This window comes from Symsagittifera roscoffensis, chromosome 3 (assembly GCF_963678635.1).
Source record: "Symsagittifera roscoffensis chromosome 3, txSymRosc1.1, whole genome shotgun sequence".
Taxonomy (NCBI): domain Eukaryota; kingdom Metazoa; phylum Xenacoelomorpha; order Acoela; family Convolutidae; genus Symsagittifera; species Symsagittifera roscoffensis.
Window position 1 is genome coordinate 47,928,139 of NC_087064.1, and position 12,574 is coordinate 47,940,712.

Below are 12,574 nucleotides of genomic sequence, written 5' to 3' on the forward strand. Positions count from 1 at the left end.
TGGCAAACTTGAAATTGGTAGTGGAAAAAAATTAAACCGAAATGCGATCAAAGTTTCTGGAAATTGAAAATAACATGAAAAAACGGCTACACACAATTTTCATCATATTTACTGAACGAGTTAGTTTCAACAAGATTGAAGCAAGAGAGTGCAAAGACAAATGTATTGAGGATGAGGAGAAACAGACAGATCCACTCACTTTCTCAGGATTCAAAATAATCAAATGATTGTTTTGATGCAACATCTAGAGAGATACACCAACACTCTACCAGTATTTGGATTCAACAGTGGTCGGTATGACATAAACCTCATTAAATCATACCTCATTCTCTACCTTATCAACGAAAAAGAAATTGAACCTTCAGTTATCAAGAAAGCAAACGACTTTGTTTCCTTCAAATTTGGAGATGTTCAGCTTCTGGACATTATAAAGTTTTTGGTTGGAGCTACTACCTTAGACTCTTTTCTAAAAGCCTACAAAGCCAGTGAGATGAAAGGACACTTTCCATACGAGTGGTTTGATACTCCCAACAAGCTTGATTAAAAACAACTACCCTCGTGTGATGACTTCCACAGCAAACTGAAGAATAGTAACCCTCTCGATAAAGAGTTTGATGATTATCAAAAACTTCTTAACACTGGGATAACTGAAGAGCAAGCCTTGAAAAAACTCGGTCTCAAAACCAAACCACCTACGGGATTGGAAAACTACAGCTACCTTAAATCTATCTGGGAACAGGAAAAGATGACAACATTTCGCAATTTTCTGCGGTGGTATTAAAACAAGGATGTTGTTCCTACCCTTGATGCTATAAAATGATTGAATTTCATCATGACAAAGAGATAGACATAATAAAACTCGGCTGCACACTACCGAATCTAGCCCCAATATCTAACTACACAAATCAACCGACTATAAATTTTACCCAATCTTTTCGAGTGATAGTGACTTGCTTGAAAAAATACGGGAATATATGACCGGTGGTCCCTCAATTGTTTTCGTAAGAAAAGCAGTAGCAAATGAAACCTTTATTCGAAAGTCAAAAAATTTGTGTAAATCAATCGTTGGGATTGATGCTAGTCAACTCTATCCTTATTCAAAAATTCAAGGAAAATCGAGTTTGAACATTTGAAAATATGGTCATGTCATAATTTCAAGCAACCAGACCTGAATGTAAAATTGAGAGTTACTACACTACAGGAAAACTTTAAAAAATTGATTGCTTTAGACCTCTTTCTGCCAATTCACTAGTGCAAAACATTAGAAATGAAACAATGTTCGGCAATGTGCAATGAAATTTGAGTGTTCCAGATGAGCTCAAAGCAAAATTTTTCAATTTCCCACCTATTTTCAAAAATATTGATGTTTTCAGAAACGATAATGGTGAATATATGAAGACATAAGCGGAAGAAAACGATTTGTTAAAACAACCGCAAAAAATGTTGATATCGAGCTTCAAATTGACCAACGGAACACTGATCACACCACTTTTCAACTTTTACTTGGATCTAGGACTACAGTGTACAAAAATTCATCGTTTTGTAGAATGCACACCGCATAAAGTATTTAACAGTTTTGTTCAGTCTGTTGATGATGCTAGGCGAGCCGGCGATGAAAATCCATTATCTGGTGTAGTAGCCGAAACGATGATCCTTCTAGTAAACATTTTCTACGGCTTTCGAATAATGGACAGATCAAAACATACAAAGGCAAAATATCTTGGAGACAAAAAACCCACAAAGCTATCAATAACCAATTCCTCAAGAAACTTAATATCGTAGCTGAAGGTTTGTATGAAGTGGAACTTGTTAAATCTACTATAGAGCATTGTGAACCAATTATAGTAGGATTCTTCATTCTACAGAATGACAAGTTGAGAATGTTGGAGCTGTATTATAACTTTTTCGATAAATTTTGCGATGTCAAGAAATTCGAAGGACTCGAAATGGATACAGATTCACTCTATTTGGCTTTGGCAGAAGAAGATTTAGATGATTGTATCCTTCCCAGCAAGCGAGCAGAATGGACTCTTGCCGCTTTTTAAGTTTGCTTATATTGACTTTTGTTTTTAAATAAGTTAGGCCAATTAAGGTTTCTAAGTCGTAAAACCAATTGAATCGAGCAAATTTCTTGATTTAAACAGAAACGGTATTAGTACTTTTCATACCGAAAAACTTTAGACTCAGCATATTTCGCAAGTTTTTTGGAATGAATATTTCATACAAAATTTAGGTTTCAAAAAATTACCTTCTATGCTGTAACATATCTGGTTCATCGAGGGACCACTCTATCATAGAGTACCTAGGGTGTACAGTGGGTGTGCTTTCATCTCTTCTCAAATACTGCCCTCATGATTTGATTCCAACCAGGACTACTCTAAAAATCTAACCTCATGATTTGATTTCAATCAATCACCTCGTCCTGAAAACTGCCTTCAGGATTTGAAATCTTTCTTCACCAAGTAGATCAGGGCTGGGATTGGGCGAACTACATGACAATCGTGAAGATCAATCTTTAGCTTCTAGTTAAGAAACACTGACTCAGGATTGGCTGAGTACTAAGTAAATTGAACAGGCAAAAGAAAAATCAAGACAATTCGAAGATTTTACTTGGTAAAAACGAAAAATTATTGCAGACACTGGATGACCAGTTAAACTATACAATCCTTGCAAGCTTCTGCAATTGTTTGTTAGATTTTGATTTTGAAATTTCGACGTGTTCTGATGTTTGAACAAGAAGCATGGTTATAACCATAAAACACTCTGAACACGATTGAGAGACAACAATTCAGAAACAATTTCGAGGAGGTTCTGTATAACTTCAAAAGAATTGCGTTTATGGGAAAAAAGGTGAATCGAAACGGAAATATTTGCTTATTGCTTATTGGGATATTAAAGCTTCCTTGCGAGAAACTATTGATTTCTATTTCAATTTCTGAAAAAAAAAGTTGAGTAGAACTTGGCGGCGTTGTTTAAGAAGCCAACCAAACCAAAGCTGAAGATTAATACCGTGAAATAGCCGAAGAAAAGAACATTTTGACAAGTTTTAAATTGTCAATTTTTAATTACCCCAAGAATCGCTCTCTTTCTCTCTCTCCCTCTGCCCCGAAAAAAACAAAGTGTTGTTTTAACTTTCAAAGATGAGTTTTCAAGAGAAATGAAAATCAATTGTATTATACCTTGATTCGAAACGTCTTTACTTTTTGTTCAGGGATAAAAAATTTTGTTTGTCGTGTTTACAATTTTTTTGAAAAAAACCTGTGTTCGTCAAGGGATAATTGAAGATGAAAAAAATTATGTGGACGAGCTCTTCTATATGGAACAAAAACAAATACATTATTTGTTGGTGGAAAATTGATTTTTTCAACAGTCTTTTTTTGTCGGCAAAAGCCTTTTGCTGAAGAAATTCTTGAAGGTGAGTTTTTTTTTGTTAAAAATTTGCAATTTGTTATTAAGATGTGTGACTTGTATGGTCACAACTGACCTTCAGGCCATGTTTATTAGCACCAGAATTTCAATTTATCAAGTTTTAGAATCCACCACAAAAAAGCACAGATTTCTATTGATTTTTTTTCACCACACATCTTTTTTCATCAATAAAAAAATAGTAAACATATAGTTCGGTATTGAGCTGCAGAAGGTTATCGGTCAAAGATGCGTCGAAGAAATTGCAGAAGATGACGACTCATCGGCAATATGGAGACACCTTGATCTCTGCCATTGGTCAGAACGAAAAGCAGTCGAAATGCGTCCAATTCCCACATCCTGCAAATTGTAACTCAATTGAACACTTCGTTAGCAACTGTTGACGACAAGCGCTACATCTTCCATGATGGGCAAAAAGTTTTTCCCTACGGTCACGAAAATATCAGGGGTCAAGAAGCAAATGACTTAAATAGGAGCGATGATTTTGCTGCCGTTTAAGCATTTGGTTCCAACTGATGAAGATGAATCGGAAAAAAGGTTGCCACCTTTTGAAGACTGTAAGCAGCCAGTTATATGGTTATGGCAGTTTTCCAAATTAAGTGTTTGAAGAGTCAGCTTGCGTACCAATAATTTCCGTTAAACTTTGTAAGCAATGGCAGTTGTTGGTACAAGTGGAATCGCTTAGCGCATAAATTAATTATGATACATCATTGCCCCCTGTTCGTGAGACAGTCGTGAGAGTTGAACTATGTCTGTAAAAAGATCACTTTTCTTTAACCTCGTTTTTTTTTCTGCTATTTTCTCATTAGGCTACACCCTAGGCCAATATTTTTTTAGAGCTTACTTGGTGAAATACTACAAAAAAAGGTGATCAATAAATTTCTCAGTATATGTTTGTCTGAAGTTAAGCCTGAATTGAAAATCTGAATCGAATAAGAAAAGCCAACAATAATTTCTATATTGTAAAATAAATTGAGGCGAGCAATGTTTTTGATATGAACAGAATTTTTGTAAGTTCTTTTTTTTTCACTCCGAAAAACTTTAGACTCAGCATACTTCACAAAAGTTTTGAAATGAATATTTTATACATAAAATAGGTTTCAAATTATTACATTCTATACTCTATTATAACTGGTTTTTCGAGTAACCACTCTACCCTAGATTACCTAGGGTGTACACTGCGTGTGCTTTCACCCCTTCTGAAATACAGCCTTCATGATTTGATTCCAGTTTGGACTCCTCTAAAAATCTAACCTCATGATTTGATTTCATTCAATCACCTCGTCCTGAAAACTGCCTTCAGGATTTGAAATCTTTCTTCACCAAGTAGATCAGGGCTGGGATTGGGCGAACTACATGGACAGATCAAAACATATAAAGACAAAATATCTTGGAGACAAAAAACCCACAAAGCTATCAATAACCAATTCCTGAAGAGACTTAATATCGTAGCTGAAGATTTTTTTGAAGTGGAACTTGTTAAATCTACTGTAGAGCATCGTGAACCAATTATAGTAGGATTCTTCATACTACAGAATGCCAAGTTGAGACTGTTGGAGCTGTATTATAACTTTTTCGATAAATTTTGCGATGTCAAGAAATTCGAAGAACTCGAAATGGATACAGATTCACTCTATTTGGCTTTGGCAGAAGAAGATTTAGATGATTGTATCCTTCCCAGCAAGCGAGCAGAATGGACTCTTGCCGCTTTTTAAGTTTGCTTAAATTGACTTTTGTTTTTAAATAAGTTAGGCCAATTAAGGTTTCTAAGTCGTAAAACCAATTGAATCGAGCAAACTTCTTGATTTAAACAGAAATTGTATTAGTACTTTTCATACCGAAAAACTTTAGACTCAGCATATTTCGCAAGTTTTTTGGAATGAATATTTCATACAAAATTTAGGTTTCAAAATATTACATTCTATGCTGTAACATATCTGGTTCATCGAGGGACCACTCTATCATAGAATACTTAGGGTGTTCAGTGGGTGTGCTTTCATCTCTTCTCAAATACTGCTCTCATGATTTGATTCCAATCAGGACTACTTTAAAAATCTGACCTAATGATTTGATTTCATTCTATCACCTCATCCTAAAAACTGTCTTCAGGTTTTGAATTCTTTCTTCACCAAGTAGATCAGGGCTTGGGATTGGGCGAACTACATGACAATCGTGAAGATCAATCTTTAGCTTCTAGTTAAGAAAAACAGACTCAGGATTGGTTGAGTACTAAGTAAATTAAAAAGGCAAATGAAAAATCAAGACAATTCGAAGATTTTACTTGGTAAAAATGAAAAATTAATGCAGACACCGCATGACCAGTTAAACTTTACAATCCTTGCAAGCTTCTGCAATTGTTTGTTAGATTTTGATTTTAAAATTTCGACGTCTTCTGATGTTTGAACAAGAAGCATGGTTATAACCATAAAACACTCTGAACACGATTGAGAGACAACAAGTCAGAAACAATTTCGAGGAGGTTCTGTACAACTTCAAAAGAATTGCGTTTATGGGAAAAAGGTGAATCGAAAGGGAAATGGTTGCTTATTGGGATATTAAAGCTGCCTTGCGAGAAACTATTGATTTCTATTTCAATTTTTGAAAAAAAATTTGAGTAGAGCTTGGTGGCGCTGTTTAAGAAGCCAACCAGACCAAAGTTGAAGATTAACACCGTGAAATAGCCGAAGAAAAAAACATTTTGACAAGTTTTAAATTGTCAATTTACAATTACCCCAAGAATCGCTCTCTTTCTCTCTCTCCCTCTGACCTGAAAAAAACAAACTGTTGTTTTAACTTTCAAAAATGAGTTTTCAAGAGAAATGAAATTCAATTTTATTATACCTTGTTTTGAAACGTATTTACTTTTTATTCAGGGATAATAAGTTTCGTTTGTCGTGTTTACAATTTTTTTGAAAAAAAAAAAACTGTGTTCGTCAAGGGATATTTGAAGATGAAAAAAATTATGTGGAAGAGCTCTTTTATATGGAACAAAAACAAATACATTATTTGTTGGTGGAAAAGTGATTTTTTTCATCAGTCTTTTTTTGTCGGCAAAAACCTTTTGCTGAAGAAATTCTTGAAGGTGAGTTTTTTTATTGATAAAAATTTGGAATTTTTTATTAAGATGTTTGACTTGTATGGTCACAATTGACCTTCAGGCCATGTTTATTGGCACCAGAATTTCAATTTATCAAGATTTAGAAACCACCACAAAAAAGCACAGATTTCTATTGATTTTTTTCACCACACATCTGTTTTCATCAATAAAAGAAGTAGTAATCATATAGTTCGGTTTTGAGCTGCAGAAGGCTATCGGTCAAAGGTGCGTCGAAGAAATCGCTGAAGATGACGACTCATCGGCAATAATGAGACACCTTGATCTCTGCCATTGGTCAGAACGAAAAGCAGTCGAAACGCTTCCAATTCCCACATCCTGCAAATTGTAACTCCATTGAACACTTCGTTAGCAACTGTTGACGAGAAGCGCTACATCTTCCAAGATGGGCAAAAAAAATTTCCCTAAGGTCACGAAAAAATCAGGTGTCAACAAGCAAATGACTTAAATAGGAGCGATGATTTTGCTGCCGTTTAAGCATTTGGTTCCAACTGATGAAGATGAATCGGAAAAAAGGTTGCCACCTTTTGAAGACTGTAAGCAGCCAGTCATATGGTTATGGCAGTTTTCCAAATTAAGTGTTTGAAGAATCAGTTTGCGTACCAATAATTTCCGTTAAACTTTGTAAGCAATGGCAGTTGTTGGTACACGTGGAATCGCTTAGCCATAAAATAATTATGATACATCATTGCCCCTGTTCGTGAGACAGTCGTGAGAGTTGAACTATGTCTGTAAAAAGATCACTTTTCCTTAACCTCGTTTTTCTGCTATTTTCTCATTATGCTACACCCTAGGCCAATATTTTTTAGAGCTTACATGGTGAAATACTACAAAAAAAGGTGATCAATAAATTTCTGAGTATGTGTTTGTCTGAATTGATACGAAGTTAAGCCTGAATTGAAAATCTGAATCAAAATAAGTTAAGACAACTATGTTTTCTATATTGTAAAATAAATTGAGGCGAGCAATGTTTTTGATATGAACAGAATTTTTGTTAGTTCTTATTTTTCACTTCGAAAAACTTTGGACTCAGCATATTTCGCAAGAGTTTTGAAATGAAAATTTTATACATAAACTAGGTTTCAAATTATTACATTCTATACTCTATCATAACTGGTTTTTCGAGGAACCACTCTATCCTAGAGTACCTGGGGTGTACACTGCGTGTGCTTTCACCCCTTCTGAAAAACTGCCCTCATGATTTGATTCCAGTTTGGCTTCATCTAAAAATCTGACCTAATGATTTGATTTCATTCTATCACCTCATCCTAGAAACTTTCTTCAGGTTTTGAATTCTTTCTTCGCCAACTAGGTCAGGGCTTGGGATTGGTGAAATCGCAAAAGCTGATTTAACTAGGCGATATGATGGGATTTTTTTTCCAAACACTCAACCCAATAACGCTTTTACTTTCGGTGTTTTTCTTCCAAACCTTTGATTCCGCATACGAATTGCTTGCTGTGATTTATATCCAAGTTACAACAGAGTGACATCCACCGATTTAGTTAACCAATGTTTTAGGGTTTAATCGTGGATTTCGCTGACAGGGATTAAGTCCTTGCTTTTAAGTTCTGCATCGTGCGCCTATCTAGTGCAAAATTTGGCTTCGTTAATTTTGTACTATCGCTTGCCTCTCCAATTTTTCCAATTAAGGTACTGATGTTATATATTAGGGGATTTTTTTTGAGTTGATGGCTGCGCCCCGTAGTATTCAGGCAGTAAGAAAGCTTAACCAAGCTGTAAGTAAACCTACCTTCATGGCTACTTCCGTGGTAAGCTATTGCCGCCTTTGAGATCCACGGTCGTTTTTCTATCAATCGATCAGTGTTCAAGTGAATTCTCACCCAATCAAAATTGGGCACAATGTACGAGATTCCGTTGATGGTTTTTCTCTCGTAGTTCTGGTTTGGGTACCAGATGTCGAGGTCTGGGTTCAAATCAGATGGGCTAATTTTGAACAGTGGAGTCTGGCTCTTCCTTACACTTCCGATGTATTTATGGGTCAGCCATTACTTCTTTTTGTGTTTATGGACAACCTCCTTGATTTTTTTGCAAACTTCGTCAGAACTTTTACCCACCGTAATCTCCATTTTCAGCCTTAATAAAATAACTGTTATTGCAGTCTTTTTCTATACATTCTAAAGTCAAAAATCAAAAGATAACTCGTCTGTTAAACTAGAAAAATATCTGAAAATTTTATGAAGAAACCAAAAACTCTTCGATTATCTGTAGCCAAGTTTCTTACATGCTCCTAATTTGGAGTTGAAAATGCCTGTTTTTTATTTAACTGATTGTTAAACCTTGAAAGTTAAAATTGTTTCAAATCATCAAGTAACGAATGGCATTGATGATAGCCGCTGAAAATGACAACGACTCCGCTGAAAATTTTGACACACCTGATGAAAAAATGGACGCCAGTTTTGAAAATTGTCAACAACCAATGTTCTGGGACAAAAACGATTTTTTAAATGGGGTCTGAAGAATTCACTAACAATGATTAAATAGAAAAACTTGATACCAATTTTAAGCATCGTCATCAGCCAGGGTTGTGGGATGGGAATGATTTTAGATGGGGTATCTGAAAAAATCTTCAACACTCAAAAGGTTGATTGGGACCATCATGAAAAAGATGACGACTACCATGAGGATATTTTTGCTGTTGACGTTACGCAAGAATAACTTCTCATTCTACACTTGACAGTTAGATTTACCTGGTCAATATCAGTTGACAAACTTCAGATGACGGTCTGATCAAAGCACCAGAAAAAAAACAGAGTGATATAAATAACAGGGATATTGTCGATATGAAGCCCAATTTTTCTAACCAGGAGGAGTCGTCATTGATCAAGAACTCGTTCTTCAAAATTAAAGCAGTTGAAGAAGGCGCAGAAGAACCATATTCAAAGAGGCCGCGAATTGATCAAGAGACAAAACACATTAGTCTTTGTATAGTAAAAAAGATCAGGTTTATAAATAGAGTTTTGCGTGAACAATAAATTTTACTTCTCGTTATTCCGTGTTTTCAATGTTTTTAAGTGTGAGCTTTTGTCCAGTTTTAGGACCCAGTTTATTGCGATATATTCGTGTTCATTTAAGGTAGGCTCTTTTTAGCATACTTTGGTATGTATTTGTACGTAAACTGATTTTGAATCAGGGCCTTGAGGACATCTGAGCAGGCGGAAAAAAGAGCAGTGATACAGACCAGTTGTTATTGAAATGAAGCTTAAGCAAAACTTTTATCGCGCCAAACATGTAACCGCAACGTTTAGTGGCAATAGACAATAATATTCTGAACTTTTTTATGAGGTCTTTCAGGTATAAAACAATAGATGGTGACAACTGGGATGTTTACATGGTGACGGTTGCTGATCAATTTATACACGATAACCATTATGATTTTATACCCAATGGCCTTCCATGTATGAAATCCTCCATCATAGTGCACTATATGCACTCTACTCGTCTGCACATAAGGTTGTTTTCGTAGTAATTAATTTTGCCGGTTTTTTGAGTAACAGATCGGGAAATTCGTTTTCTCTCTTCTGAAGACTCCCTTTTGTACTATCGCTTACCATTTCGAATTTTTCAATTGTGGTTCTGATGTTGTGTTTGGCCAGAATGCCTATCTGTTAGATGATTTTTTTTTTCAGATTTGATGGATGCGCCCCGAAGTACCAATGTTGTAAGTAATCTTAACCGAGGAGTAAGTAAACCTACCTTCATGGCTACTTCCGTGGTAAGCTAGTGCCGCATTTGAGATCCACGGCCGTTTTCTATGAATCGGTCAGTGTTCAAGTGAATTCTCGCCCAATCACAGTTGAGCATAATGTACGAGATTCCGTTGATGCTTTTTTTCTCGTAGTTCTGGTTCGGGTACCAGATGTCGAGGTCTGGGTTCAAATCGGATGGGCTAATTTTGAACAGTGGAGTCTGGCTCTTCCTTACACTTCCGATGTATTTATGGGTCAGCCATTACTTCTTTTTGTGTTTATGGACAACCTCCTTGATTTTTTTGCAAACTTCGTCAGAACTTTTACCCACCGTAATCTCCATTTTCAGCCTTAATAAAATAACTGTTATTGCAGTCTTTTTCTATACATTCTAGAGTCAAAAAACAAAAAATAACTTGTCTGTTAAACTAGAAAAATATCTGAAAATTTTATGAAGAAACCAAAAATTCTTCGATTATCTGTAGCCAAGTTTTCATTATGCTCCTAATTTGGAGTTAAAAATGCCTGTTTTTTATTTAACTGATTTTTAAACCTTGAAAGTTAAAATTGTTTCAAATCATCAAGTAACGAATGGCATTGATGATAGCTGCTGAAAATGACAACAACTCCGCTGAAAATTTTGACACACCTGATGAAAAAATGGACGCCAGTTTTGAAAATTGTCAACAACCAATGTTCTGGGACAAAAACGATTTTTTAAATGGGGTCTGAAGAATTCACTAACAATGATTAAATAGAAAAACTTGATACCAATTTTAAGCATCGTCATCAGCCAGGGATGTGGGATGGGAATGATTTTAGATGGGGTATCTGAAAAAATCTTCAACACTCAAAAGGTTGATTGGGACCATCATGAAAAAGATGACGACTACCATGAGGATATTTTTGCTGTTGACGTTACGCAAGAATAACTTCTCATTCTACACTTGACAGTTAGATTTACCTGGTCAATATCAGTTGACAAACTTCAGATGACGGTCTGATCAAAGCACCAGAAAAAAAACAGAGTGATATAAATAACAGGGATATTGTCGATATGAAGCCCAATTTTTCTAACCAGGAGGAGTCGTCATTGTTCAAGAACTCGTTCTTCAATATTAAAGCAGTTGAAGAAGGCGCAGAAGAACCATATTCAAAGGGGCCGCGAATTGATCAAGAGACAAAACACATTAGTCTTTGTATAGTAAAAAAGATCAGGTTTATAAATAGAGTTTTGCGTGAACAATAAATTTTACTTCTCGTTATTCCGTGTTTTCAATGTTTTTAAGTGTGAGCTTTTGTCCAGTTTTAGGATCCAGTTTATTGCGGATATATTCGTGTTCATTTAAGGTAGGCTCTTTTTAGCATACTTTGGTATGTATTTGTACGTAAACTGATTTTGAATCAGGGCCTTGAGGACATCTGAGCAGGCGGAAAAAAGAGCAGTGATACAGACCAGTTGTTATTGAAATGAAGCTTAAGCAAAACTTTTATCGCGCCAAACATGTAACCGCAACGTTTAGTGGCAATAGACAATAATATTCTGAACTTTTTTATGAGGTCTTTCAGGTATAAAACAATAGATGGTGACAACTGGGATGTTTACATGGTGACGGTTGCTGATCAATTAATACACGATAACGATTATGATTTTATACCCAATGGCCTTCCATGTATGAAATCCTCCATCATAGTGCACTATATGCACTCTACTCGTCTGCACATAAGGTTGTTTTCGTAGTAATTAATTTTGCCGGTTTTTTGAGTAACAGATCGGGAAATTCGTTTTATCTCTTCTGAAGACTCCCTTTTGTACTATCGCTTACCATTTCGATTTTTTCAATTGTGGTACTGATGTTGTGTTCGGCCAGAATGCCTATCTGTTAGATGATTTTTTTTCAGATTTGATGGATGCGCCCCGAAGTACCAATGTTGTAAGTAAGCTTAACCGAGGAGTAAGTAAACCTACCTTCATGGCTACTTCCGTGGTAAGCTATTGCCGCCTTTGCGATCCACGGTCGTTTTTCTATGAATCGATCAGTGTTCAAATGAATTCTCATCCAATCACAGTTGGGCATAATGTACGAGATTCCGTTGATGCTTTTTCTCTCATAGTTCTGTTTGGGGTACCAGATGTCGAGGTCTGGGTTCAAATCGGATGGGCTAATTTTGAACAGTGGAGTCTGGCTTTTCCGTACACGTTCGATGTATTTATGGGTCAGCCATTACTTCTTTTTGTGTTTATGGACAACCTCCTTAATTTTTTTGTAATTTTCGTCAGAACGATTACCCACCGTAACCTCCATTTTCAGCCTACATAAAATA

At 35.8% G+C, this 12,574-nt stretch overlaps 1 protein-coding gene across 1 annotated transcript in view; it reads right to left on the bottom strand.

Moving 5' to 3' along the window:
- LOC134842412 (uncharacterized) overlaps nucleotides 1-8,374 on the bottom strand; it is an 83,010-nt gene extending 74,636 nt beyond the window's left edge. The window contains exon 1 of the mRNA XM_063858738.1: nucleotides 8,293-8,374. The gene's annotated coding sequence lies outside the window, so the exon portion shown is untranslated. The remainder of the gene's footprint in view (nucleotides 1-8,292) is intronic.
- Nucleotides 8,375-12,574: the final 4,200 nt, after the last annotated feature.